At 44.7% G+C, this 27837-nt stretch overlaps 2 long non-coding RNA genes across 2 annotated transcripts in view; one reads left to right on the top strand and one right to left on the bottom strand.

The window, feature by feature from the left end:
* The first annotated feature begins 528 nt into the window (after nucleotides 1-528).
* On the top strand, nucleotides 529-7398 carry LOC138744598 (uncharacterized). Its single transcript, XR_011345640.1, has 2 exons — nucleotides 529-713; nucleotides 7162-7398. It is a non-coding gene; the product is annotated as an uncharacterized lncRNA (long non-coding RNA).
* Nucleotides 3453-27837, bottom strand: part of LOC138744600 (uncharacterized) — a 30573-nt gene continuing 6188 nt past the window's right edge. Inside the window, exons 2-3 of the long non-coding RNA XR_011345642.1 lie at nucleotides 16412-16965; nucleotides 3453-4611 (exon numbers count right to left, since the gene is read on the bottom strand). This is a non-coding gene — a long non-coding RNA (uncharacterized lncRNA). The remainder of the gene's footprint in view (nucleotides 4612-16411; nucleotides 16966-27837) is intronic.

Here is a 27837-nt window from a genome sequence, read left to right on the forward strand (position 1 = left end):
GTGTGGGTGTGAGTTTGTTTGTGTGTGGGTGTGTGTGTGTGTGTGTGTGTGTGTGTGTGTGTGTGTGTGTGTGTGTGTGTGTGTGTGTGTGTGAGTGTGTGCGTGTATAAAGTGGTCCAGAGAAACGCTGCTTCATTTCTTCAGTAAGCTGATGATAAACTTGATCTTGATATGACATAGGAACAGAATTAGGCTGTTCAGCCCATCGAGTCTGCTCTGTCATTCAAATAATGGCTGATGTAATTTTTACTCTCATGAACCCCATTCTCCTGCCTTCTACCCGTGACCTTTGACACTCTTCCTAATCCAGACCCTGATAACCTCCAGTTTAAATCCACCCAACGACGAGACTTTCATAGCCGTCCATGGCAATGAATTTCACCACCCTCTGGATGAAAAAAATTCTGTGGTGACTTCTTGTTGATGATGTCACCAGAATTACTTGACATTTCGATTAACCTCAATGAAGGAGGAGAGCAAAATCATTGAATTAAAATTGCTGTCATCACTTCAGCAGTGGCAGATCGTCATGTTTCCATGGAGACCATTATTTGGTCATTTTTATGCTTATCCAGAGCCAGTGAAATATTTCACAGCTTAGTCTTATCATCTCCACTTGCCTTTTAGGTGTTAGTTAGTCTCGGGTTATTTCTGAGCCAGAAGGACACAGGTGCTGATCCAACTCCGGGAACTTGAATCCAAATTCGGTGTTGGTGAGTATGGGGCAGGGCAATGCCAGCATTCAGATGTGGTAACATTGATGCCTTCTCTGGTCCATTATAGAAACATGGAAAAATCTACAGCACGATCCAGGCCCACAAAGTTGTGCCCAACATGTCCTTATCTTTGATATTACTGGGCTTACCCCTAGTCCTCTATTTTTCTAAGCTCCACGTACCTATCCAAAATTCTCTTAAAAGACACTCTTGTATCCACTTCCATCACTGTTTCCGGCAGCCCATTCCATGGACTGTTTCAGCCCTAGGGAAAAAGTCCACATGATCAATGCCTCTCATGATCTATCAGGTCACCTCACATCCTCCGCCGCTCCAAGGAGAAAAGACCGAGTTCACTCAACCTGTTTCCACAAGGCCTGCTCCCCCAGGAGAAATGCCATGCTGTTTGTTTGAGGGAGTGCGAGGCACACAAAACCAGGCAGGTCCACGAGCAGAGAGAGCACATAAAGGGGCTGCAGACTGAGTGGACAAGAAGATCGGCAGTGTGGGGAAAGTGAGAAGCTGTCTGTGAAACACACCTTTTGAATGTCCCACCCAAACCTGGACCACCTGCCTACATCTGGCTCCGATCCATGTATCTGTCCATTATTTCTTAAAAATTGCAATAGCACCTGTATCAACCATGTCCACACATCCACCCTTCAGATTACCGTTAAATCTCTCTCCCTTCACCTTAAACCTATATTGTCTCCCAATGTTGTCGAAGCGCCAGAAGACCTTAGCAGTTATATAGCTCTCTCTCTTCTTGTCTGGAGAGGGAACAATGGTTGCACACACTTGCCTGACCTAGTGCCCACGCTGCCCAAACCACAGGAAGTTAAGCTAACAACAAATCGCACAGCATGCATTCAGTAACAATAACCCAGCGAGAGGCCAGGGAGGTTATAAAGGGAGCTTGCACATTGGCAGAGGGGTTGCTGTGAAGAGCTGTGCCAAAGCCAAAAGGAGAAAAGTATTAAAGGTCAGCGCTTGGGGCTTCCAATTCTCTGCAATGGCCCTGCAGTTAAACATTCGAGCTATTGCTCTGGAGAAACAACTCATGGAAGGTTAAATGTTATATGTACACACAAGAGAAGCAGATCCTTCAGCTCATCTAGTCCAGAGAGCCATAGAACACTACAGCACAGAAACAGGCCCTTCAGCCCATCTAGTCCAGAGAGCCATAGAACACTACAGCACAGAAACAGGCCCTTCAGCCCATCTAGTCCAGTGAGCCAAAGAACACTACACACAGAAACAGGCCCTTCAGCCCATATAGTTTGTGTTAAACTATTTTCCCAACTAGTCCCATTGACCTGCACCTGGAGCTTAGCCCTACACACCCCTCCTATCTAGAATTCATTGACATTAAAATGTGAGTAAAGCAGAATCCAGAGGGTGCAGTGTGTGAGGTGGTACTCATGTGGTAGGGCCTTGCTTGGATATGCAGAGTCTACAATATTGATTCCACCTCTCTCCCCACCTTGTTCTCAGACTCCACTCCCAACACTTCAGGCGAAGGTGGAGGTCGGTCCACTGAAAGGAATTAAATGTGCTAAATAATAGTGGTTAGAGTCATTGTGAGTCACACAGCGTGGAAATAGGGCCTTTGGCCCAAATTGCCCTTGGCAACCAAAATGTTCCACCCATACAAGTCCCACCTGCCCATGTTTGGCCAGTATCCCTCTAAACCCATCGTATCCATGTATCAGAGGATGAGACAATGAGCAAATTTAAGTTCTTTGGAGTCACTATCTTGGAGGATCTTTCCTGGACCCAACACACTAATGGTATCATGAGCTGCTTGTGTGTGATCTGTAACATTGTAACTATAATCTGCACCTTTGTAATTTAAAGCTGAAACTACAATTTCCTGTGCTGAGAGACATTTTACAGAGGAGATACCACAACTCGTGCAAAAGAAAAGGTCCATTACAAAGGCTGTACTTGGAAGGTGCATAACAAAAGATGTAGTTGAATGTCCTATGTTGAGGTCTAGGTTTCCATGGCAACAGCTCTTGCCTGTCTTTCGGAGAGTTCTTTGCATAATAAGTGGCAAACTATGTCTTGCTGGTTACGGTAAAGGTGCTGGCTGAAATCATTGATGGGATCGTAGCCTGTTGAGATCAATGTGAGAAATTTACTCATTGCATATGTAGAAGGATAAGGGGAGATTTGATAGAGGTATTTAAAATTATTATGGGCAGAGGTGGAGAGGATGAGCAGGTGTGGGTTCTTGGGAGTCACTGTCTCGAAGGATCTTTCCTGGAGCCGGCACACCAGTGGCATTATGAAGAAAGCCTCTGCTTCCTCAGGAGTTTGCGGAGGAGCTAGTGGAGTTGTTCAAGTGAACCGGTACGGACTTGAAGGGCCGACATGGCCTGTTTCCGTGCTGTAAACGGTTATATGGTTATAAGAAAGCCCATCAGCTACTCTACTTCCTCAGGAGTTTGCAGAGGTTTGGTGTGACATCAGAAACCCTGGCAAATTTCTACAGATGCATGGTGGTAAATGTGCTGACCAGCTGCATCACGGTCTGGTATGGGGACACCAATTCCCCCAAGTATAAAGGTAGTGGACAGAGTCCAGGACATCACAGGCAAAACCCTCCCTACCATCGAGAACTCCATAGGAGACGATGCCGTTGGAAAGCAGCAGCAATCATCGAAGATCCACACCACCTAGCACACACTCTGTTCTCGTTGCTGTCATCTGCTCCCCCTCCACCACAAACTCAATCAGGGACTCATTTAAGGACTCTCACTTATGCACTTTATTGATTTATTTTCTTCTCTCTGTATTGCAGTCAGTTTTTTTTTTACATTTGTTATGTTTACAGTTCTTTATTTGTTTACATGTGAATATTGTGTACAGACTTTTCTCCCTGGCCCGCAGGAAAAGGAATCTCAGGGTTATATGTGATGCCATGTACGTACTCTGACAATAAATCTGAAATGCCTCTGTCTCAGCAATGATTGTGATAAGTTTGCACCAATCTTTATATCACATGCAAGTTGACCAACAGTTACCTGGGTGGTTGTTAGTTTGAATTGATTGAAATTTCATATTGTAGCATTGAGACCACTATTGGGCGTTGGAATATCATTGGCTGTAAAGTATTATCAAAGTCAAGAAAGACTCGGTATATTTTCACATTCCCTTCCAGGACAGAAAGATGCCATTCTGCCCATTGATCTGTGCTGGCACAGACCATTCATCCCATTCCCCCACTTGTTTCCCTGTAATCCATTCTCATCCATGGACCCTCCTGCTGTACAGCTATGGGAATATCACTGTTAGTAAAAGGTACCAACTGTCCATTTCTCTCCGTGAATGCTGCCTGACCCAGCGAGCTCCTCCGGCTTCGTCTGCCGTTCCTTCAGGGAATGTAAAGGGGAATGAAATGGAATTGAATTTAAGCAGGGAGGTTGACCGCACCTAATAGACTGAATACGCCTGGGATTGTCTGAGGATCGAAGTAGGGTCAGGCTGGTCAGTACTTGGAGGGGAGACTGCCTGGGTTCTGGCCAAAGTGGCGACTCTCTGTCTGCCGCACGGTAGATAAAAGTTAAAGAATATCATGTATGTAACATTCTAAATGTAGATTTATATGACAATAATGGAACCTTTACCTTTTACCCTGCAGAACTATGATAGTAGTGTTCACCTCCCAAGTGGAGACACCATGCAACAACCCACCAGATCTAGTCTGGCTGAATTTATTTGTCTGGCATCCTTGAAAGGGAGAACCTTTGGAGTTGGATCTTCAGTGACCCTGGTTCGATCCTGACCTCCGGCGCTGCCTGTGGCCACGTGGGTTTCTTTGGGTTTCACTGACTTCCTCTCACATCCCAAAGGCTTACGTGTTGGCAGATTCATTGGTCCACTGTAATACCTGCAGAATCAGGATAGAACCAATGGATACGGGAGCGAGGATAGTTACAATGGGGAATGCTCTGAGTGCCAGCACAGATCAATGGGCTGAAGGGATTCTTTCTGTGTTGTACCAAACTTTTAAACAATGACTGATTTAGACATTGGTGGGGTGAGGGGAGGGGAGAAAGCACAGATAGTGTTGTGGTTGGCGCAACAATATTACAGCAAGCAAGGTTTGAATCTGGTGCTGTCTGTAAGGAGTTTGTATGTTGTCCCAGTGACCTGCAAAGGTTCCTTCTGGGTGCTCTTGTTTCCTCCCACATTTTGAAGCTGTACAGAGATCGTAGGTTAATTGGTGTAGTTGGGGCATGGACTTGTGGGCCATGTTTAGACAAGGATTATCTCATCAGTAATCTGAAGATTGGAGTATTACTGGAACCTGAGAGAACATTAGAGCATTGGAACAGGCACTCTGATCATGAAGCCTGTGCTGAACCATATTTCTTCTACCTGCCCATGATCCCTCTATTCCTCACATGTCTGTCTGAGGGCCTCTTAAACATTTACCTTCATCCCTGGCAGCCTGTTCCTGGCATTTTTTTCTCTCTGCATAAAAAACTTGCCCTGTACACCTCCTTTAATCTTTCCCCCTCCCCCACCGTGGATACACATGCCCTCTAGTATTTGACATTTTTACTCTGGAGATAAAAAAAGATTCTGTCTATCTCCCCTATCTATGCCCTCATGCTTTTATAAATTCTGGCAGGTCTCCCCTCAGCAGAAAACAAAGGTCCTGGAGAAACTCACTAGGCCTTGCAGTAAACAATGTTTTGGACCTGAGCTCTTCGTCAGAAATTGCCCGAAATGTTGGTTACCTTTTACTTTCTACGGATGTTGTTTGACCTGCTGATTTAAATTTAGACTCACAGCACAGTAACAAGGTCAATTTCAGCCTCCGTGCCGCTCAATTTACACCCCGTTAACCTACATTTCGAACGGTGGGAGGAAACTGGAGCCTCAGGGAAAACCCATGCAGACATGGGAGCACATACAAACTCTTTTCTCCAACATTTTTCATGATTTAAATTTTATTGAATTCTTTAAAAAAAATCCCCAAACCCTTGAGCCAGTGTTAAAGTTATGTAAATTATAAGATATAAAACATAAATGTATCCATAAAATAGAAATGAACAAGGCATCAAAAAATATAAATATAATACCTTATGTGTCTATTTAGATCTCTAATAACAGGAAAAAAACTGCCATTCATTAATATATTTCATCACTACACCCACCACTATTTCCCCAACCCCAGGAAAACTAGATCTTTGCCCCATTTTGTGTACAGACGTCCAATTTATCAAACTGTTTGGAAGACGTGCGTTCAAACGCTGCCAATTTGACCATCTCTGAGGCCCACTCCAGAATTGATGGCCTCCCCCACAAAATTCTTCCAACCTCAAAGTATAATTTGTTTTCCTACCACTTGACTTGTCTAAATCCAATTTTGAGAGAATTTATCCCCAAATAACCCAAGATAAAAAGTCTGGGGCAAAAAGGAATTTAAATACCTGAAACTTCAACAGTACACTTATAATCGAAAATTATTGAATTGCAGGACAAGAGCAGAGTGCATGAACTAAATCCCCTGTATCCGCCTCACAGCGCCAGCATTCCAGAGGTATTTTTCAATGCTGGTCCTTGCTGGAGCCCAATTAAAATGACGCAGAATCTTAAATTGAATTAGGCACCCTCTCAGGTTTCTTGACATTATTTTGATATTTTTACAAATTTTGTCCCATTCTTCCATCTCTATTTTCTCCAGCACTTTTATATATTCCCTTCAGTCCTCTGATGATCCAGAGAGAACCCTACTCATTCTCTCTAATCCAGGCAGCAATCCAGTAAACCTGTTCTGTTCACCGTCTAAAGCCTCCATAACCTTCCTGTGAAGAGATGACCAGAATTACTCAGAATACTCCAAGAGTAGCCTGACCATCTGTAACATGACTTCTTTTCTCTTGTACTCAGAGTGTCCCAACCAAGCATTCCATACGCCTTCTCTATCACCCTATCTATTTGCATGGCCATTTTCATGGAGCCATGGACTTGGGTCCCCAGAATAGGATCAAGGTTCTACAGTAGAGAGGCAGCCTTTGCAGTGAGGCCATTGATGGTTTCATCTATGGACAAAGGTCAGAAGGTCAGAGAAGAGAGCCAGCCATTGGAAGTAGAGTTTGAATCCGTCAAAGATCCGGCTGTGTTTCAGGGCTGAATTAATCGTTATTGTTCCTCAGTACAAGTAAGGTTAATGAGCAGTCAGGCATCAATGAAATGGTTGGGAAGAGGATTGGACTTACTTTGGACCCTCTGCACTGAAGAAACATTTGTCTGCATTTACTGGCTGACCCTTGGAAAATGAACCTTCCCATGTTCCCCAGGGTCTCGTCTTTAATATCCATTATTAGAGCTGTATATTACTTTTCCAATGGCAGCAGGCTGGGAGGTGTGCCAGGCACCGCCGATTGAGACTGAATGTAATTATGTCTGAAATTGCTTTTTTTTACAGAACGGTAACAGGCCCACGAGCCCGTGCCCATCAAAATGTGACCAATTAACCCACTAACCACATCTGTCTTTGGGACACGGGGGAGCACCTGAAGGAAACCCATGCAGGCCACGAGGAAATGTACAAATTCCTCACAGGCAACAGTGGATTCGAACCCAGGTTACTGATGCTGTATTAGCGATGCTAACTGTTGGGTTTCAGTTGAAGTCCAAGAGATGAAAACATTTTGAAAATTCCCACCCGTACCTCATTACTGTCTCTGGGGACTTCACTGTATTGCACTGGAAGACACAGTAATGCATTGACTGAGAAAAGGGCATTCAGATTACAAAGGCCATTCAGCACAAGGACCAGATAAAGCCTACCGGATTATGGGCACTATCCCTGGATAAATATTCCCAAACTTCCTTACACAAACTTCCGAACATGTGTCTGAACTTCCTGTGACTAAGTTGGGTTAATTTTGGTTCAGTTTCCAGAACCGCTCCCTGTACTGGTCCCCTTTGGCTGCTTTTGCTTTATCTCTGTATGAAGTGAAAAAAGAAGCCAAACAAGACAATAATGTTGATTACTAACAGAATGGTTTAGGGCAACAAAAAGCAATTACACAACAAACCCAAGTTAACATGTATCCCAGAGCTAATTATCAACAGCAGAATCAATCTAATCTAACCACAGGTGACCACTATGGTACTCATAGGCATATATTATGTTCTTTCTTTAAGTAAAGTGGTGTTGTTTTCTGGATCATCTCATCAAGGTGAGAAGTTATCCCAATTGCACATTAAATCTACCATAAAACAAAATCTTGATGGTTCAGCATCTGAGAGATGTATTCCATCAAGACATGCTTTCTAAGCCTGCAGGATAGCCTCGGGAGATCTCAAAAGTAACCAACGCTTTCTCCCACCCTATTCCTACCGACAGCCCTGGTATTGCTTTTCTACCTGCAGGATCTGTCATGATCTGCTCCGCATCCTGTCCCAGGACTATGAAAACAGGGTCGGGTCAGAGGGCAAGACAAAATGGGAAGTAAAGAGGAAGCAGTAAAGGGGAAGTGGAAAAGGGAGAGAAAGATAAGAGGAAGTGGGGAGGGGAAGTGGAAGGAGATGGAGATGAAGCAACAGTAAGGGGAATGTGGAAGACGGGCAAACAAGAGAGATGGCAGATCCTGGAAACTGGAGCAACCCACAAAGAGCTGGAGGAAGGCAGTATCTGTGGTAGGCAAAAGGTAGATGATGATTTGGGCCCAAACTCCATCAGGAAGATCAAGAAATGGCCAGACATCCAAATAAAAGTGTGGGTTGGGGAAGGAGCCCGGGCTGGCGGGTGACAGGTGGAGAAAGAAAGAAGCTGAGGTAATAGGGGAAGGGGCAGAGGGCTGAGGAAGGTGGAAGAAGGAAAGGAAGGTGTAGGAAGCTAGATGAAGGAAGATGTGGGTGACAGGCATATAGTGAGGGGAAAGGAAGGGGAAAGACAAGGAAGATTGGGCCCAAAGATAAGGAAAAGCAGAAGTGGTGGGGAGGGGTGGGGGGCTTCTGGAAATTGGTGTTGTTTGCTTTGAGATAGCTGAGATAGAACACTGGGCAATAAAATTCTTTGGGATAACTTCCACTAATTTATAGGTGGCCTTGATTTGGCAGTACATGAGGGCATGGACATGCACGTCAGTGTGGGGATGGTGTGTGGAATTGGTGTGAGGCGACTGGGAGGTCCTTTTTGTTGCAGTGGATGGAATGAAACAATGGATGGACCAACAAAGTGATCTCCCAGCCTCCCTGATGTAGAGGAGGTACATGGCTCATGCAGATACACAAGCGAAGTGTTGCTTCACTTGCAAGGACAGTTTGGGGCCTCGAATGATGCCGAGGGGGGAGGTGGAAGAGGGGGAAAAAGAGAAAGGGGAAGTGGAGGAGGAGATGAGGACAGTGATTCTTAAAGCCGCTTTCAAGAGCTTTGTGAAGCTGAGTTCAGAGGGGTCAACTTCAAGCCAGGTATAATCAAGGCTCCTGCAAACATCCCTACAATAATTTTCAGGTGAATGTCTTTGCGACACAAGGAAATAAATCTCCATTAGTCTCTTTTAAAGAGGCACTGTCACAATATTTCATGATGAGAAGTTGTTTTTGTTTGCCTCTCCCAGGAGATATCACCATTGCTCGTGTGTGAACAATGCTGACAAGATCACTCTTTTTGTTTGCAAAATGTAATATTTGAGCACATTTCATCTGACCGCAGTTTGGTTTTATACACATGACTCAGTTCAATATTATTTAACTCTCTAAACCAAATAGGGAACTACTAATTTTTCTCTCTCAATCGTGATCAATATGGTTTATAGTGTGTAAAAAAAAACTATGCTGGATCTTATCTTGTTGGGGAGAGGGATTTAAGATTTCATTATGCACTGCTTGACTTTCTTCAGTGCCAGCTTGGCTCCAAGATCATACTCCCCCAGAGCAAGTTGTCCAACTGCATCTTATCTTTTTTTTCATCATTGTCATATTATCATTTTATGGGCAGTGGGGTGAGTGCAACGCTATTGCAGCACCAGCGACCCAGGCTCGAGTCCTATGTAGTCCCTTAGGGGTTTGGCTATTCTCCCTGACTTGCATGGGTTTCCTCCATTGCTCTATTTTCCTCCCACCGTTCAAAACATATGAGCTCTAGTATAGTATCCAGTGGTGTATTTGGGCAGCATGGGCTTGTGGACAAGAATGGCCTGTTACTGTGTTGTGAGCCTAAACCTAAAAATTCCAGTGAGAGGACGAGAAGTCAGAGAGAATTCCTTCCGTGACATTGAGTGTCCATGAATCCTGCTACCTCCTCCAAGCTGCCACCTCCTGCACCCCAGTAACCTCCATAGCTGTGTGGTCTCCTGCCCAGTCCCAAGCTCCAGGTGTCTGATTCACCCCAGTACAGTCACGAAGCTGAAAGCGCCTCAGGCCATTTAGGAACCCTGGTTGCCATTGGCACTATGGTGATATGTAATTACACCACTAGGTCATCAGGGGTCATCCAGGTGACCTTGTACATAAAGCAGTCCAGAGCTACAGTCTAACCTTCCAGGTTCATCTTGCAGATAGACAAGACCTCTTAGTGTCCATGTTAGTTTATTAAATTGTACTGATAATAACCACACCAGCAGTGCGAATATAAGACAGCTTTAATAAACTAATGACCCCTGGTGACCTAGTGGTGTAATTACATTTCACCACAGGCACCCTCATGGATCCTGGTCCCAAGACCTGGGTTTATTTCAGATTTTCAACATCTGCAGTTTTTAGATCTTCTATTAAATTCATTCTCCTGCTCAAACTTGCTTCTTTCCCGATCTCTGGAATTGTGGCTTAACTTAACCCAGAGTTTCCATGGCTTAACTTTGCAATTTTGTCCTCTTGTAATGGGATTTGATCTGCAGCACCAGTAACTCAATTCTGAACATTCCACAGGCCCTCCCATTGGTCAGCTGCAGTGTTGCTGCAGTGTCCTTTGCTGACATCACCTGCACAATTTAATCTCACAACAACTTCTGTTGTTACCTTGACAGCCACAACATGAAATTTCCCAGACAACGAACATCTGCCTAACTCCTTCCCCGTGATTGTCCCCCACCTCTGGTCTCATCGCTTTGTGACAGAAAATAGATATATTTTGGGAAAATAAATTGGGGCAGGGTTTTAGTGTAGGTCACATACAAACACTTTAAAACAGATCTTATTTAAAATACTGGAGCTCTGCTCATCCTTGACATGTCAGGGCCAACAGTCTTTGCAAAAGCTTTGGAGAGTGCCCAAGGGCCACTAATGGATTGTTGTTTACAAAAATGCAAAAGACAGAAGAGCTTGTCAGAGCTGCAGATTGTCTGGAGGGGAACTTGCTGTTCTAGGAGGGTCATGTGGTTTTGCAAGCAGATATAGTCAAACGGGTTTTCTCTCTGAGAGAGAGAGAGGGAGAGAGAGAGAGAGAGAGAGAGAGAGAGAGAGAGAGAGAGATCACTTCTTCATTGTTACAGTCAGCATCAGTAGCTGGGACTGGAACACTCAAGCCGATAAGCTTGTGGAAAACCCCATTTGGAAGACGGGTGGTGAGTTCTTGGTTCTGCCTGGTCAAAGCCCTTGTGGTTCATGCAAGAGGAGAGGACAGGCTGTCTAATGTTTCACTTGGAATAAGAGAAACAAAAAGGCACTCTGTGGTGACCTGAAAAAAAGAGGTTATCATCTGGAGAACCCTGATGGGGCAAGTTCTTTGGCAAGACAGTGAAGTGGCTGATTAAAAAGGAATCAGTTGTGGGTGTCAGCGTACAACAAATCTCTCTCTGAAAACCAACAAGAACCTTCCTGAGCGGTAACCATTTCAAGCACCAAAGCCTGGTGGTGAACTTTATAAAATCTGGGCACAGTATAAGAATTGCCTGCAACCAGTGAAGTTGGAGGAATGAGAAGTGAGATTGGACTGTGAACCAAAGAACTTTTCTGAACACACACACATTACGTACATGTGTGCTTAGAATTAGAAGGGGGTTGAGTTAGGTTAGTTAAGTCAATAGTGATAAGTGTGATTCTGTTTTCATGTTTAAAGATAATTAAAAGCAACTTTTATTTAAGTAACCATTTGTCTTGGTGAATATCTATTGATGCTGGGTTTTAGGGTCCTCTGGGCTTGTAACAGCTTCAAGATCAAGTTTATTGTCACATGTTCTAAGATGCAATTACAGTTTGTTTTTGTGAGCATTCCAGTTAGATATTGCATATGTAGTACAGCAAAAGACAACAGCATGAAAATGCAGAGTTACAGAGAGAGATCAGTTGGTTTGAAGCAAAGCCAGTGTGAGGAGTTTGATAAGAGGGGGAAAGAGACTATTCTTGAATCCGGTGGTGCTTGATCTCACACTCATGAATCTTCTTCCTGACAGGAGTGGGGTGAAGAGAGTGTTGTGGCTGGGGTGGGATGGGACTTTTAATCTGTTAGCCACAAGAAGTATAAATGAAGTTGATGGAGGGAAGGAAAGTTTGTGTCATGGCCTGAACTCCCTAAGATTGAGATATTGGAGTGTGATAGTACAGGATACTATCACCAATGTATATATTTGTATATATTTACATATAGTAGCAGTGATTGGCTGAGAGCCGTAGCCACGCCTACTAGCAGGTCATAAAGGGCTGCTCCTATCCAGTCCAAGGTCAGTCTGGACTGGTCGACTGCGATGAACTATGTTCCAGTCTTTTGCTAATAAAAGCTTTGGTTTGAATCAACAAGTCTTTGAGTCATTCGATGCGCTACATGGTGGCATACACATTGAGAAAAAATATATTTGCAAGGGTGTCTGGACTGGACAGAGCCACGGAGAGGGACAAGCTGAATAACCCCTATCATCCGTTTTCTACAGCGTGGTCTTGTCCTTCAAACTAAATTACAAAAATTGCCAGGGGTGAATAATTCACTTTTTATTTTTAATGAAAATAATTAGACTTTGATTCGTTTTACCAGTATAAATTTTGAAGGCTAACTAAATGATATTGGCCAAGAGAAGAATGAGTGACACTGAACAGAACAGCCAATGGAAATAAAGGCTGTAAGAAGGGTGTTTAGTGATTGGAGGAGGAAAGGGAGTCCCAGGAAACAAGATCAGGGATGGGAGCTCTATCAAGGCACCTTGGAGGTTTGTCCTGGATGTGCTGCATGTTGAGCTGAGGTCTCCAGGTTACAATGTTGTCCAATAGATCAGAGCCAAGATTTCATGAGGACTGGAATAGTTCCAGCACGTGCAAATAGTGCATTGCCTCAAGTCCCGAGAAACAGTGAAACACCTTTGTGTGCTGTCCAGGCAAGTCAGCGTATCCTTCAATACAACAGTAGTGCAAAAGTGCAGACTGTTACAGAGAAAAGGTGGAGTTAAGCAATGCAAGGCAGTACCATTCTACCTGTGAAAGGTCCACTTCGGAGTTTGATCACAGTGGGGAAGAAACTGGGCTTGAATCTGGATGTTGGTGTTTCAGGTTTATGTATCTTCTGCCTGAGAGGAGTGGGAGAAGAGAATGTGACTGGGGTGGGACGGGTCCTTTAATATGTTAGCTGCTTCCCCAAGACAGCGGGAGGTGTAGACGAAGCCAATGGAGGGGAGGTGGGCTGGGCTGCATGTAGAATTGTTCCTCCATTGTCGTCCAACTTTGCTGAGGTAAGAAATCGAGGGTGGGGGGGTGGGGTGGGACTAAATGGGGGAAGCATTTCAAAGTGAAGAGAGATGGGAAAGAAGTGGGGAGAGGTGAGGCAGAGATTGGAGGAGTGGGAGGTGCGTCACATTGGAACTCCTGCCCCTGATTGTGATTCCTTTCCTTTTCCAATCATCACACAAGCATCTTGCTACCTTGGTTCCCATTGGCACGTGCTGGAACTATTCCCATTACCTTGGTTCCCATTGGCACGTGCTGGAACTATTCCCATTACCTTGGTTCCCATTGGCACGTGCTGGAACTATTCCCATTACCTTGGTTCCCATTGGCACGTGCTGGAACTATTCCCATTACCTTGGTTCCCATTGGCACGTGCTGGAACTATTCCCATTACCTTGGTTCCCATTGGCACGTGCTGGAACTATTCCCATTACCTTGGTTCCCATTGGCACGTGCTGGAACTATTCCCATTACCTTGGTTCCCATTGGCACGTGCTGGAACTATTCCCATTACTTTGGTTCCCATTGGCACATGCTGGAACTATTCCCATTACCTTGGTTCCCATTGGCACGTGCTGGAACTATTCCCATTACCTTGGTTCCCATTGGCACGTGCTGGAACTATTCCCATTACCTTGGTTCCCATTGGCAAGTGCTGGAACTATTCCCATTACCTTGGTTTCCATTAGCACGTGCTGGAACTATTCCCATTAACATGGTTCCCATTGGAGGAGTCACGTGATGGAGTAGTGGCCGGACGGTGAACTCCAGCCCTCTCCAGAAAAGTCGGGAAAAACAAAGGAAAACTCAAAGGCACAGAAATAAAAGTTACAGAAAAGTGAGTATAAAGGTGGAAAGAAGATGGCGACAAAAAAAGAAAAATCAAAAGCAACGGTAAGAAGAGAGGAAGAGAAGACAAAGGAGGAAAAAGGTGAAGGCCTTACCTGTCCGAAGAGGCCCGCTGCGGAGAGAGAAACCCGCTCCCTCAGGTCGGTAAATAATGGACTACAAAAATGGCTCGCTGAGCCGAGTAAAAGTGCGCAACCGCGCATGCGCGAGGAATCGCGCATGCGCGATGCGAATGAAAAAAAAACACACCGACGGGAGGGGGGACCAGCTGGGGAGTCGATCTCCACAGCCGGCAATGACAGCTGCAGAACACCTGCAGCAAGGAGAGACCATAGAAGACAATAGAAACAAGAAAGAAGAGGAGGAAAGGGCACCAAAGAAACAACAGATGGTCAACCCAGAGGAAGAAGAAGAGGAAGAGGAAGAGTACAGTGAAATAGAAGAAGAAAAGAAAGGCAAGATAAAGGATATACTTGCTCTTATTAAAGGATACATGGAGTCATTTAAAGAATGGCAAACACAGGAATTTAAGGATTTAAGAAAAAGAATAAACAACACAGAAGAGAAAATAAATAAAATGGAGATGACCTTAACAGAAATGGGAAAGAAAATGGACAAGATGGAAGAGCGGGCAGTAGCAGCAGAAATGGAGGTAGAAGACTTAAAAAAGAAATTGGAGAAATCTAATAAAAAAACTAAAGAGACACAAGAACTACTAGCTCAAAAAATAGATACAATGGAAAACCATAACAGAAGAAATAACATAAAGATAGTGGGCCTTAAGGAAGATGAAGAAGGCAAGAATATGAGGGAGTTTATAAAAGAGTGGATCCCTAAGACCCTAGGATGTCCAGAACTACAGCAAGAAATGGAAATAGAAAGGGCACATAGAGTATTGGCCTCTAAACCACAACCACAACAAAAACCAAGATCTATTGTAGTAAAATTCCTAAGATATACTACAAGAGATATACTACAATATCGCATCCAGCGGTATTGAAAATATTTATTCCAGGACAACAAAACAGACTATTCTCGGATCCAGAAGAAGCACGAAAATTTGCAGAACAATTACAAAAATAGACTGAGGGAGGAAGACGGGTAATGAGAGTTAAAATGATCACGATCGATATGTATGTGGGTAAAGACAAAAATAGACTGAGGGACGAAGACGGGTAATGAGAGTAAAAATGATCACGATTGATATGTATGCGGGTAAAGAGGTATAAGAGTGAATAGAGACAATGAGCATACATGAATGTATCTGTACTTAGAGGAAAATATAGATAGTATAGACAAGAATTAATAAGGGAAGGTAATGGAATAGAGAGAATAAGGAGGGAATTAAAAGAGTGACCTTTGTGACATATGAAAAGTGAAATCTTTTCTGGGGGAGGCGGGGTGGGGGGAAATAGCGGTCACTGCAAAATCAGTTGACGCTTGCGAGTGGATTCGCAAATCCAAATGGAGAGGGGAGATGTGGTTGTCCGACAAGGGATAAAGGACAACTCAGGAGGTGAAGGGGAGATTGGGGATAAATAAGATAGAAATAGGAGAATAAGGAAAATGTTGGATGTTGTAGGAATGTTGTCTTATAAAGAGTTGAAAATAAGAAAACAGAAATGGAAAAGGAGGAAAGGTAATGATGGAAAAACGGAAAGAGAAGATAAACAAAATATAAAAGGGCTACGCTGAACTATATGTCTTTAAATATTAATGGAATACATAACCAAATTAAAACGAAGAAACTACTAAATTTAAATGAATAAATGTATTCCATTAGAAAAAATAACATATAGGTTAAGAAATAATATTGGAATATTCGAACAAGTATAGGAGCCTTACATTAAATACAATAGCGAAAACCTACCGGGGACAAACATTACCTAAGTTGATGGAAGGAGAAGGAAAGAAAAGAATGGACTCAGTAGAATTTCTGGTGTAATTTTGTTGAATGACAACATTGTCTGACTGGCTTAATGCAACCTAGATTGTATACCTAAAATGGATGAGAGGGGGGGTTGGGGGGGGTTTGGGAGGAAAGGGGGGGGGGGAGAAAAAGTCACTGTATATGTGTGAAAAAGAAATAGTGTATATCATGGCTAATGTGATTTATGGTGTGAAAAATAAAAAATTAAAAAAAAAATACATGGTTCCCATTGGCACGTGCTGGAACTATTCCCATTACCTTGGTTCCCATTGGCATGTGCTGGAACTATTCCCATTACCTTGGTTCCCATTGGCATATGCTGGAACTATTCCAGTCCTCATGAAATCTTAGTCTATTGGACAACTTTGCAACCTGGAGTCTTCAGGTTCACATGCAGCACATCCAGGACACACCTCCAAGGTGCCTCGATAGAACTCCTGTCCCTGATCTTGTTTTCTTGGTCTTCCTTTCCTCCTCCAGTCACTAAACACACTTGAGGTGACACATTTGTCATTAGCACAATGCCTTTCCAGCGCCAGCGATCGGGACCATGGTTCGAATGCTGCGCTGTGTGTAAGGAGTTTTTTCCGTTCTCTCTGTCTCTGGGTGGGTTTTCTCTGGAGGCTCCAGTTTCCGCCCACTATTCGAAACATACCAGGGGTGTACGTTAATTGGGCAGCACAGACTTGTGGACTGAAATGGCCTCTTATGGTGCTGTAGGTCTAAATTTAAAACAAAATAAAAAATTTAAAAAGCTTCTTGCAGCCTTGATTCCCATTGGCTGTTCTGTTCAGTGTTATTCATTTTTTCCTTGGCCAATACCATTAACATCCTTCCAAACATATACCGCACCTGTAAAACAAATCAAAAGCTAATTATTTGCATGAAAGAATAGTGAGTGATTCATTTGCTCCCTGGGTCATTTTTGTAATTGGGTTGGAAAGACAGGGCCAGATGCTGTTGGGCTTATTCAATGTGCCCCTCTCTGGGGCTCTGTCACCACAGCCTTGCAAATGTCTTTCTTCTGTAAGTCGATGTCACCAGTTCCCAAGGTTGAGCAGGATGTGGGGCTGGCCAGCTGTTCATAACGTACCACAATGATTTGGTTGTGGGGGGGGGTGGTGGGTGTAATATATCTGAATTTGTGGGCAGTGTAGCTTGGGAGGGGGATGCTCAAAAAACGGGTAAAGATGGAATATAAGGTATAAAAGTTGAGAGGTCTTCCACTTTGGTAGGAAAGCAAGTAAGGTAGTGTATTTTAGGTTTCAACTGGGAGAAGTTGAAGGAGCTGGCGTTCAAGAGGAAAATCACTGAAAGTTAACATGCAAGTACAGAAAGTAATTAGGTAGACAAACCACATGTCGGCAGTTGTTGTAAGAGGAGTTATTTAGAAGAGTAAACATGCTGTACTGCAATTATGTACATCCAGGAGGAGACAGCACTGGTGCAAAAGTCAGGTCTTCCCATAGAAGGTGGTGAATGCAACTCAGAACATTGCACAAACTTTCTGCTCCTTCGAGGGATCCGTCTACACTTTCCACTGCCCAGAAAAGGCAGCCAGCATAAATGAAAGATCCAGCACCCCAGACACGCTCTCTTCTCCCTCCCGGGGTGAAGGCTCCACAGCGTTAAACCACGTACCAACAGGCTAAAAGACAGTTTCTTCCCCACAGCCATCAATCTCGTGAATGATCCCCAAGCAGTTTTATCACACTGCCTTGCATGATAAATAATTGATCATCCTTTGCATTGTAATCCTTTACTCTGTAAATGGTGCTCTTCACACTGTTGTTAGCAACAACCAGCTCGCCTGCTTGCAGAAGAACCCTTCTCACTGTGCAAGGTGTTCTTTGACAAATAATTTAAAAATGAAGCACTCAGAGGGTGGCAAGCCCATCACAGAGTAGATTCAGGACAGGACAGGGCAGATCTTTGGACATCAGGATCAGTGGAGATGGGCTTTACTGTGGGTCAGAATTAATCCTGTGGAAGGACAGTGATGTCATGAGGGACTGTTCCATTTCTTGTTCCATTTCTTATGTCCTTGTTTGCAAGTGAATTTTGAATTTGCTACATGAGACGCTGCCTCAGGAAGACAGCCAACAGCACAAAGGATCCCCATCACCCAGTTACGAGCTCTTCTCACAGAATTTATTGGCATGAATAAGCCACGAAATTTGGTGTCACAAGGACAGAAAAGAAGCCTGAAGACCAGCATGTCTAGGTTCAAGAACAGTTCTAGCAGCCATCAGGCTCCTGGTCCTCCCCTGTAGTACCCTAACCTTAACCGTAAACTAGTCAGAGACCATCAGAAGATCTGTCTGCTCTATTGAAAAGTTACTTTCTTTTCATGCAACTGTGAATATATTTATCTGTCTATCCTTTATTTTCATTACTTCTTTTGACAAAACCATAGAACAGTGCAGCCCAGAAACAAGCCCTTCAGCCCTTCTAGTCTGTGCTGAACTTTTTTTCTGTCCACTCCCACTGACCTCGACTGGGACCATATCCCTTCATACCCTTCCATCCATGTACCAGTCCAAATTTTTCTTAAATATGAAAAGTGAGTCTGCATTTACAAATTCAGCTCATGCCATACTCCCACCAGTCTCTGTGTGAAGAAGTGGGGACCTTGTCAATGGCCTTACTAAAGTTCATGTGGACAACATTCACAACTTTTCCTTCAACGTTTCTGGTAAACTCTTCAAAAATCTTTATGATTGGTTAAGCATGGCGTTCCAAGCACAAAGCTATGTTGAGTATTTCTAATTAGCCCCTGTTTATCCAAATATTGGTATATCTGTTCTTTTGTGCACCTTCCAATAACTGATGTCAGACTCACTGGCCTATAGTTTCCTGGATTACTTTTAGAGCTTTTTTCAAAAAATGGAACAACATGAGCTATATTCCAAAGCTCTGGAACCTCACCTGTGGCTAAGGACATGTTAAATATATCTGCCAGGTTCCCTACAATTTCTGCACTGGCCTCCCACAATGGGAATACTGTGTCAGGCCTTGGGAATTTATCCACCTCTATTTGCCTCTTCTTTCTTTGGCTTGGCTTCGCGGACGAAGATTTATGGAGGGGGTAAATGTCCACGTCAGCTGCAGGCTCGTTTGTGGCTGACAAGTCCGATGCGGGACAGGCAGACACGGTTGCAGCGGTTGCAGGGGAAAATTGGTTGGTTGGGGTTGGGTGTTGGGTTTTTCCTCCTTTGTCTTTTGTCAGTAAGGTGAGCTCTGCGGTCTATCTGCAAGACATCCTCCTCTTTAACCTGTGTAGGTTCCATGATCTCACTGCTTGCTTATTTCACTTCCATAAGTCTCTGTGTCCGTTCCCTGCAAAAACAAAATGATTTAAGATCTCCCCCATCTCTTTTAACATATATAACATATAACAATTACAGCACGGAAACAGGCCATTAGGCCCTTCTAGTCCGCACCGAACCAAACACCCCTTTCTAGTCCCACCTCCCTGCACAATGCCCATAACCCTCCATCTTCTTCTCATCCATATACCTGTCCAACCTTTTCTTAAATAATACAATTGACTCCGCCGCCACTATTTCTCCCGGAAGATCATTCCACACGGCACCATACAAAGCCCTGATCTTAACGAGGACAAATTTTGACCCTAACTGCCCTTTTATTCTTAATATACTTGTAGAAGCCCTTAGGATTTTCCTTTACCTTGTCCACCCAAACAGCTTCATATCTTCTTTCAGCCTTCCTGATTTCATTTTTACTTTTTTTCCTGCATTTTTTAATAAAGTACTTAATTTGCCTATACCTGCTGTAGAATTTTCTTTAAAAAAAATCCCCAAAATCCCTCGTAAACCAAGGTTCCCTATGGCTGTTAAATTTGCCTTTAATCCTGACAGAAACTTTCTACTCTCAAAATTTCACCTTTGAAAGCCTCCCAAGCACATCCTTGCCAGAAAACAACCTGTCTTGATCCACGCCTTCTAGATCCTTTTCTCATTTCTTCACAAGTGGCCTTTCTCTAATTGAGAATCTCAATTCTTCAGAATAACCTTGAAACTAATGGCATTATGATCACTGGATCCAAACTGCTCTCTTACGTATATTCTGCCATCTGCCTGTCTTGTTCCCTTTTAGGAGATCCAGTATTGTACTCTCTCTAGTTGGTATCTCTACATATATTGATTTAGAAAATGTTCCTGAACACATTTGACAAACTAACCCAGACATTCTCAAACTTCTCTTAAGCTATGGCCCCCTCAGGACTCTACTCAATGTTTATGGGCCTCCTTCCCTGTGAAGCAGTCAAGTTTAATTTGTTTCTTCCATACTTCTCTCCAACTGACTTACATTAAAAAAATGGCAAAAATATTTCATGATTTCTGACTGTGGCCCCACCCCCAACCACCTTAAATGTGCTGATGTCCCCATTTGGTTGGGGGGGGGTGGTGTCTTATGGCCACCGTTCAGAATGCCTGCTTGAACCCATCTGGCTCTTTTACAGTATGGGAGTCCCAGTCAATATGTGGAAAGTTAAAATCTCCTACCAGCACAGCCTTGTGATAGTACAGGATACGATCACCAATGTATATTTGTATAGATTTGCTTATGGTAGTTGTGATTGGCTGAGAGTCATAGCCACGCCTACTGGCAGGTCATAAAGGGCTGATCCTAACCATACCCAGGTCAATCTGGACTGGTCGACTGTACTGTTATACGTTCCAGTCTTTTGCTGATTAAATTGCAGTGCATCAAATGAACTAAAGACTTGTTATCTCAAACCTTATCTCAAAGGTCACACCTTTCCCATTCCTCAGCTCCACCCATATAGCCTCAGCAGATGAGCCCTTTGGTCTGTCCTGTCTGAGCTCTGCTGTGAAATTTTTCCTGACTAGCAAAGCCATCCCTCCCCTTTTCATCGCTCTGTCACATCTGAAACGACAGAAACCTGGAACATTGAGCTGCCAGTCCTGCCCCTCCTGCAACCAAGTTTCACTAATGGCCACAATGTTCCATCTGCCATTCCATGCTCTAAGCTCATCTGCCTTTCCCTCAATACTCCTTGGATTGAAATATTGAAAGAGACACACCTCAGAACATTATTCTGACCATATGCAACCATTTGCTTCCTGTCCTTGCTTCAGTCTTAACCTCATCTTTTTCCACCCCAACTCTGTTCTGGTTTCCAGCCCCCTACAAATCTAGCTTAAACACCCCAGAGCAGCCCCTTTCTACTGGAATATTAGCCCATCTCCAGTTCAGATGCAAACCATCCTGCCAGTGGTAATCCCACCTTCCCTGCAATGACGCAGAAACCTGAAGCCCTCCCTCCTGCACCATGTCATTAGCCACGTGTTAACTGCATCATCCTCCAGTTTCTAACCTCATTAGCATGTGGCATGGGCAGTGATCCTTAGATCTGTCCTTGTTCACCTCTTCCCAATGTACTGGAGTAATTTAACGCATGACAGTGACAACTCTGGTCCCGGTCGCAGGAAAGATCCTCGCAACAGTACTCCTGAACAGACTGGTGCCCACCATTGCAGAAGAACATCTCCCAGGGAGTCAGGCAGCTCTATGAGAAGTGTAGGGAACAGAACAAGGAACTGTATGCGATGTTCGTTTGACAGTGAGTGCGGGAAAGATTTGTGGAAAATCATGGTTCCTCAGCATGGCCATCCAGTTACATGACGATCAGCGTGGTCAAGTCAGATACAACAATAACCTCTCAAATCCTTTCCCAATAGGCAGCGGGGTAAAGCAAGGTTGCATCCTCACGCTGACTCTCTTCATCATCTTCTTTAGCACGATGCTCTAAAGGGCCACCACAGACCTTGATGACGAGGAAGGTGTCAACATCCGATACTGCATCGATGGCAGCCTGTTCAACCAAAGGTGACTACAGAAGCACACCAAGACACTGGAGCAAATCATTCGAGATGATGCTTCCCTTGTTGCCCGTACAGAGACAGCCTTGCAGTGTATAACATCCTGCTTTGCGAAGGCCACCGAGCTCTTCGGACTGGAAGTCAGATTGAAGAAGACAGAAATTCTCCATCAGCCTACTGGCAGGTCTCCATCAGGAAGAGTATCACCCTCCCCCCATTACCATTGGGGAATTGAGCTGAAGACAGTCCACCAGTTCAGCTACCTGGGGCGCACCATCTCGTCAGATGCCAAGATTGATAAAGGCTGGGAAAGGCAAACAGTGCATTCGGCCGTCTGGAACAACAAGCATGTGAAGAAAGGCACAAAGATCATTCATACAGAGTCATTGTATTGACCACCCTCCAGTACGGCTCCAAGTTGTGGGTCACCTACTGACACCACCTACAACTCCTTGAGCGCTTCCACCAGCGCTGCCTCCACACCTTACTCAACATCCACTGGAGTGACTTCATCACCAACATTGTAGTCCTCGAGCAGGTGGAGGTTATCAGCATCGAGACTGTGCTGTTGAAGATGCAGCTACGCTGGGCAGGGCACGTCTCCAGGATGGAGGATCTTCGCCTGCCCAAGACTGTGCTGTATGGCGAACTCTCCACTGGTCGCCGTGACAGAGGGGCTCCGAAAAAGAGGGACAAGGGCTCTCTGAAGAAATCCCGTGGTGCCTGTCACATTGACCATCACCAGAGGTCTGCTCCAGCCTCCAATCGCGTGGCCTGGCAATGCGCCAGTCTGTCTCATCCTTCGAGAACACACACAGGGCTGGCCTCAAGGGCAAACGGAGATGGAGGAAGAACCGTGATACAACAACATCAAACCCAGAACAGAATTTCCTTTGCAGCTGCTGCGGCCAGACACGTCTGTCCCGCATTGGCCTCATTATCCACCAGTGAGCCTGCGGGAGACGTGGATAGCCCCTTCCTAACTCTTCAAGCCATGGAATGCAGTAGATATGTTAAATACTTGTGTGCCTGAAGCAAGTAAGAATTTTGGTACTTCTATACATTGTGCTTGGGTCTATGACAATAAACTCTTACCTCATCTCATTCTCTTGGGCAGATTATTCTGGATCAGAACTCACTGATGATGCTCAAACATCCAGGAGCTTTAATGACTTGAAAGGAACTTGGCAATAAGAGACTCCCAAGGTGGGGGGGGGGGGGTGGGGGAGAGAGAGAGAGAGAGTGAGAGAGAGAGAGAGAGAGAGAGAGAGAGAGAGAGAGAGAGATTGATTTAAACAGAAAGTTAGCAGGAAGTGACAGCATCGGGTTAATGGCAGGAGTGGCTGTTATCCGTTCTGGAATCCCACCCAGAGTGAGCCCACCTTGCCAAGGAACAAACTGCCTGTCTCCATGGTTTATAGATAAAAATTCCCATCTGCTGATCTCTATCCCATCAGTCTCTTTCATCTTCCCTTCAACCACTTAAAGGAAAGAACAACAAAAAAAACCACAGAGTAAACACAATTATTTTACACAAGATTAAGTGGACGTCAAAGGTTCACACGATCCAGAGTTAAACTTACTATGGAATTGACCACGCTGAGCTGGAAGTATTTGCAATGTGCTTACGTCAATGGGAGCTAAACATGCGGAAGAAACATTATTCAGAGTTTCTTCTTCAAGATCAAGATTCTTCTGTTCCTTGTCCTCTACAGAAATAGACAAAATATCTTTCTTTCTTTGCCTGTAAAGCCAATCGAAGAGATGCTACTGGTTCAGCACCCCTGTCAGGATGAGAAAGTGAAGCAAAAGACAGCCCCTCAGAGACACCGAGAGTCCGTGGAGCCCACCACCCTCCTCCGATGTTGCCGCCTCTTGTGCCCCTGTAACCTCTATAGCCTCCCCCTCCCGGTTCCATCACCAATCCTCCCACCACATTCCCTCCCCCTCCCAGTCCATTGAACCCCCACCAGATTCCCCCCTCCCAGTTCCATTACTGACCCTCCCCATCACATTCCCTCCCCCTCCCAGTTTCATTGAAACCCCAGCAAATCCCCCCCCTCCCTGTTCCACCAATCCCCTCTCCCTCTCCCGGTTCCATCATTGACCCTCCCCACCACATTGATTCCCCCCCCACCTCAGATCCATCACCCATCTTCCTAATCACACCTTCTCTCCCTCCCATCAGCCCTCCCCCTTCTGTTTCCATCACCCACACACCCTACCACTACATCCCTTTCCCCTTCCTGGTTCCATCTGCCCATCACATCTCCCCTAGTCATTCCCCCTATCGCCTTCCTTACATCAGATTCCAGCTCTGGGACCCTCAATAGACTCCGCCCTCACTTCTCCTGGATCCATCTGTCTGTCATCTTCCTCCATCTTCTGGCCTCCTTTTCCCCCCTCCCCTCTTTACACCATCTCCCTTCCCTCTCCACTTTGTACTAGGAAGTTTAAGCTGTGAGTAGAAAGAGAAGTAGCGTTAGGGTTTCAGGTCCAAGACTACAATTTTTCTCTCTTTAAGAATGCTATTGACCTGTGGAGAATTTCCAGCTTCTGTTTTACATTCCCATTGTCTGCAATTTATTTTGATGTTCATGGTAAGCTGCATGCTCGTCTTTAATGCAAGGGGTGAGTTGGTCTTCAGCTGGTTTACATCTTAGTCTTCTTCAGCATGATGCTGAATCAAACCATGAAAGATCTCAACCGCACGGATGGCAGTCTCTTCAATCTGAGGCGCCTGCAAGCTCACACCAAGACACAAGAGCAACTTGTCCGTGAACTACTCTTTGCAGATGATACCGCTTTAGTTGCCCATTCAGAGCCAGCTCTTCAGCGCTTGACGTCCTGTTTTGCGGAAACTGCCAAAATGTTTGGCCTGGAAGTCAGCCTGAAGAAAACGGAGGTCCTCCATCAGCCAGCTCCCCACCATGACTACCAGCCCCCCCACATCTCCATCGGGCACACAAAACTCAAAACGGTCAACCAGTTTAACTATCTCGGCTGCACCATTTCATCAGATGCAAGGATTGACAACGAGATAGACAACAGACTTGCCAAGGCAAATAGCGCCTTTGGAAGACTACACAAAAGAGTCTGGAAAAACATCAAACTGAAAAACCTCATAAAGATTAGCGTATACAGAGCCATTGTCATACCCACACTCCTGTTCGGCTCCGAATCATGGGTCCTCTACCGGCATCACCTACGGCTCCTAGAACACTTCCACCAGCGTTGTCTCCGCTCCATCCTCAACATTCATTGGAGCGACTTCATCTTCAACATCGAAATACTCGAGATGGCAGAGGCCGACAGCATCGAATCCATGCGCTGAAGATCCAACTGCGCTGGGTAGGTCACGTCTCCAGATTGGAGGACCATCGTCTTCCCAAGATCGTGTTATATGGCGAGCTCTCCACTGGCCACCATGACAGAGGTGCACCAAAGAAGAGGTACAAGGACTGCCTAAAGAAATCTCTTGGTGCCTGCCACATTGATCACCGCCAGTGGGCTGATATCGCCTCAAACCGTGCATCTTGGCGCCTCACAGTTCGGCAGGCAGCAACCTCCTTTGAAGGAGACCGCAGAGGCCACCTCACTGACAAAAGACAAAGGAGGAAAAACCCAACACCCAACCCCAATCAACCAATTTTCCCTTGCAACCGCTGCAACCGTGTCTGCCTGTTTCGCATCGGACTTGTCAGCCACAAACGAGCCTGCAGCTTACGTGGACATTACCCCTCCATTAATCTTCGTCCGTGAAGCCAAGCCAAAGAAGAATTGGAATACGTGGAGCCTCCTTCTTCCAACAGGGGGTAATGGATACTTTGGAGTACACATCACATGCAATCAACCTAGGATAAGGAGCTTTCCTTTGTGATATTCAGCAGTCCATACTCAGTGGGAACAGGAGGAAGGAGAGGTCCTTGTGACATCTGAGACTCAAAAGGAATTGATAGATGCAAATTCTATGCAGACATGAACAGCCTTTTTCTCAGGGTGGGCGATTCTCAGACAGGAGGGGATAGGCGAGACAGGCAAGCTGCCAGAGCAAGTGGGAGAGGCAGGGACAATTACATTTAAAAGATTTAAGCCAGAGTTAACTTGCACGTTCTTTGGTGGTAGCAGATAGCAAATGGATTGCACTGATAAAACCAACACACAGAAACAGTGGAATGTATGAAAGGAAAAAGCTCTTTCATAAACCAGTTGGTCATAGTTAAACCACACCCTTGAAGCTACTGAGTGTTCACTGACCATTATTTAGCTGTTGTTTTTAGACAAATCCTACCCTAACCCATTTTATTTTCCTACATCTCCATCCATTCTATTTCAGCTTCCTCACCTAGAACTCATGGAGTCACATGAGTGACTGCAGATGCTGGAACCTGGAGCAATCTGCTGGAGCCACTCAGGGGATCACGCAGAATCAGTGGGAGAACTAGACTGGTCGATCTTTATCAAGACTGAGTTTCTCCAGCAGATCAACAATGTACTGGGGGTTGTAGGTCATTTGGGTGTAATTGGGTGGCACGGGCTTGTGGACCCTAAGGGCCTGATACTGTGCTGTATGCATGTCTAAACTAAACTAAAATAAAAACCAGCAGGTGAAAAAACCTGCTGAGTGCTTTTTTTGTATTTAGTGACCAGTGAGATGTATAACCTGATCAGAGGTTGTATGCAAGTTACACCTGGCTGCAAGTGACCTATTGATTGGACCCAAGGCATCACTTCAAGATTAATGTTACTGACTATTTTTGTACAATGCCCAGTGGACTTGAAAGCTCATTTGGACAGGAATATGGACAGAAAATGTTGAAAGGGATATGGACCAATCACAGGCAAATGGGACTAGGTCAGGTCAGCATGGAGGAGTTGAGACAAAGGGCCTGTATTGGTGTTGCAGACCTCCATGATTTTGGGAGAGAACCATCATGTTCAAGATTCCACCCTGGATCAAAGGAGATGTCTTCCTGAGTCAGCATCATCGGGCAAGGACACATTTCGGGATCATCGCTGCACTTAACACTGCTGCAGCTTTATGAATATAACTACTGATGGGTTGATCACAATCCAGCATTTTAAGGGCTCAGTCCTCACATGAATGAATGGATTTTAATGACTGAAAAACACTGGGTCATTCACCAAATCAGTCGATGTACACTGGTCTGTTTCTCCACAGTGAATTGAATGCCTTTTTTATTGTTTAAAATCTCTTAATGAGCCAACCACTTTCTGTGCTGTGAGCAGAAAGTCGCTGCTCTCCATATTTCGATGTGGATGGCTTGATGACTTTGGCCACAGTGATTTAAAAAAAAATCAGTGCAAAGATTAGGGAGCTCGATTTAAGCCAGAGTTAACTTGCATGTTCTTTGGTGGTAGCAGATAGCAAATGGATTGCACTGATAAAACCAACACACAGAAACACTGGAATGTATGAAAGGAAAAAGCTCTTTCATAAACCAGTTGGTCATAGTTATACCACACCCTTGAAACTACTGAGTGTTCACTGACCATCATTTAGCTGTTGTTTTTAGACAAATCCTATCCTAACCCATTTTATTTTTCTGCATCTCCATCCATTCTATTTCAGCTTCCACTTCTTACCATAAACTGGGAGTAATTTACAGTGGGCATTTGAACAAAGATCTACCAATGCACACATTTTTGGGGGCATAAAGGAGGCGGGGTGGAAATGAGAGGAAACTGGGGCATCCAGATGAAACCCACAGAATCACAGGAAGGACATGCAAACTCCACACAGGTCACACAGGCAGCACCAGAGGTCAGGATCAAACCAAGGTTCTTGGATGTGTAAGGCAGCAGCACTACCTGCTACAGCATCATGGTGTCT

The sequence above is a fragment of the Narcine bancroftii genome, chromosome 10 (genome assembly GCF_036971445.1).
Source record: "Narcine bancroftii isolate sNarBan1 chromosome 10, sNarBan1.hap1, whole genome shotgun sequence".
In the NCBI taxonomy this organism is placed as follows: domain Eukaryota; kingdom Metazoa; phylum Chordata; class Chondrichthyes; order Torpediniformes; family Narcinidae; genus Narcine; species Narcine bancroftii.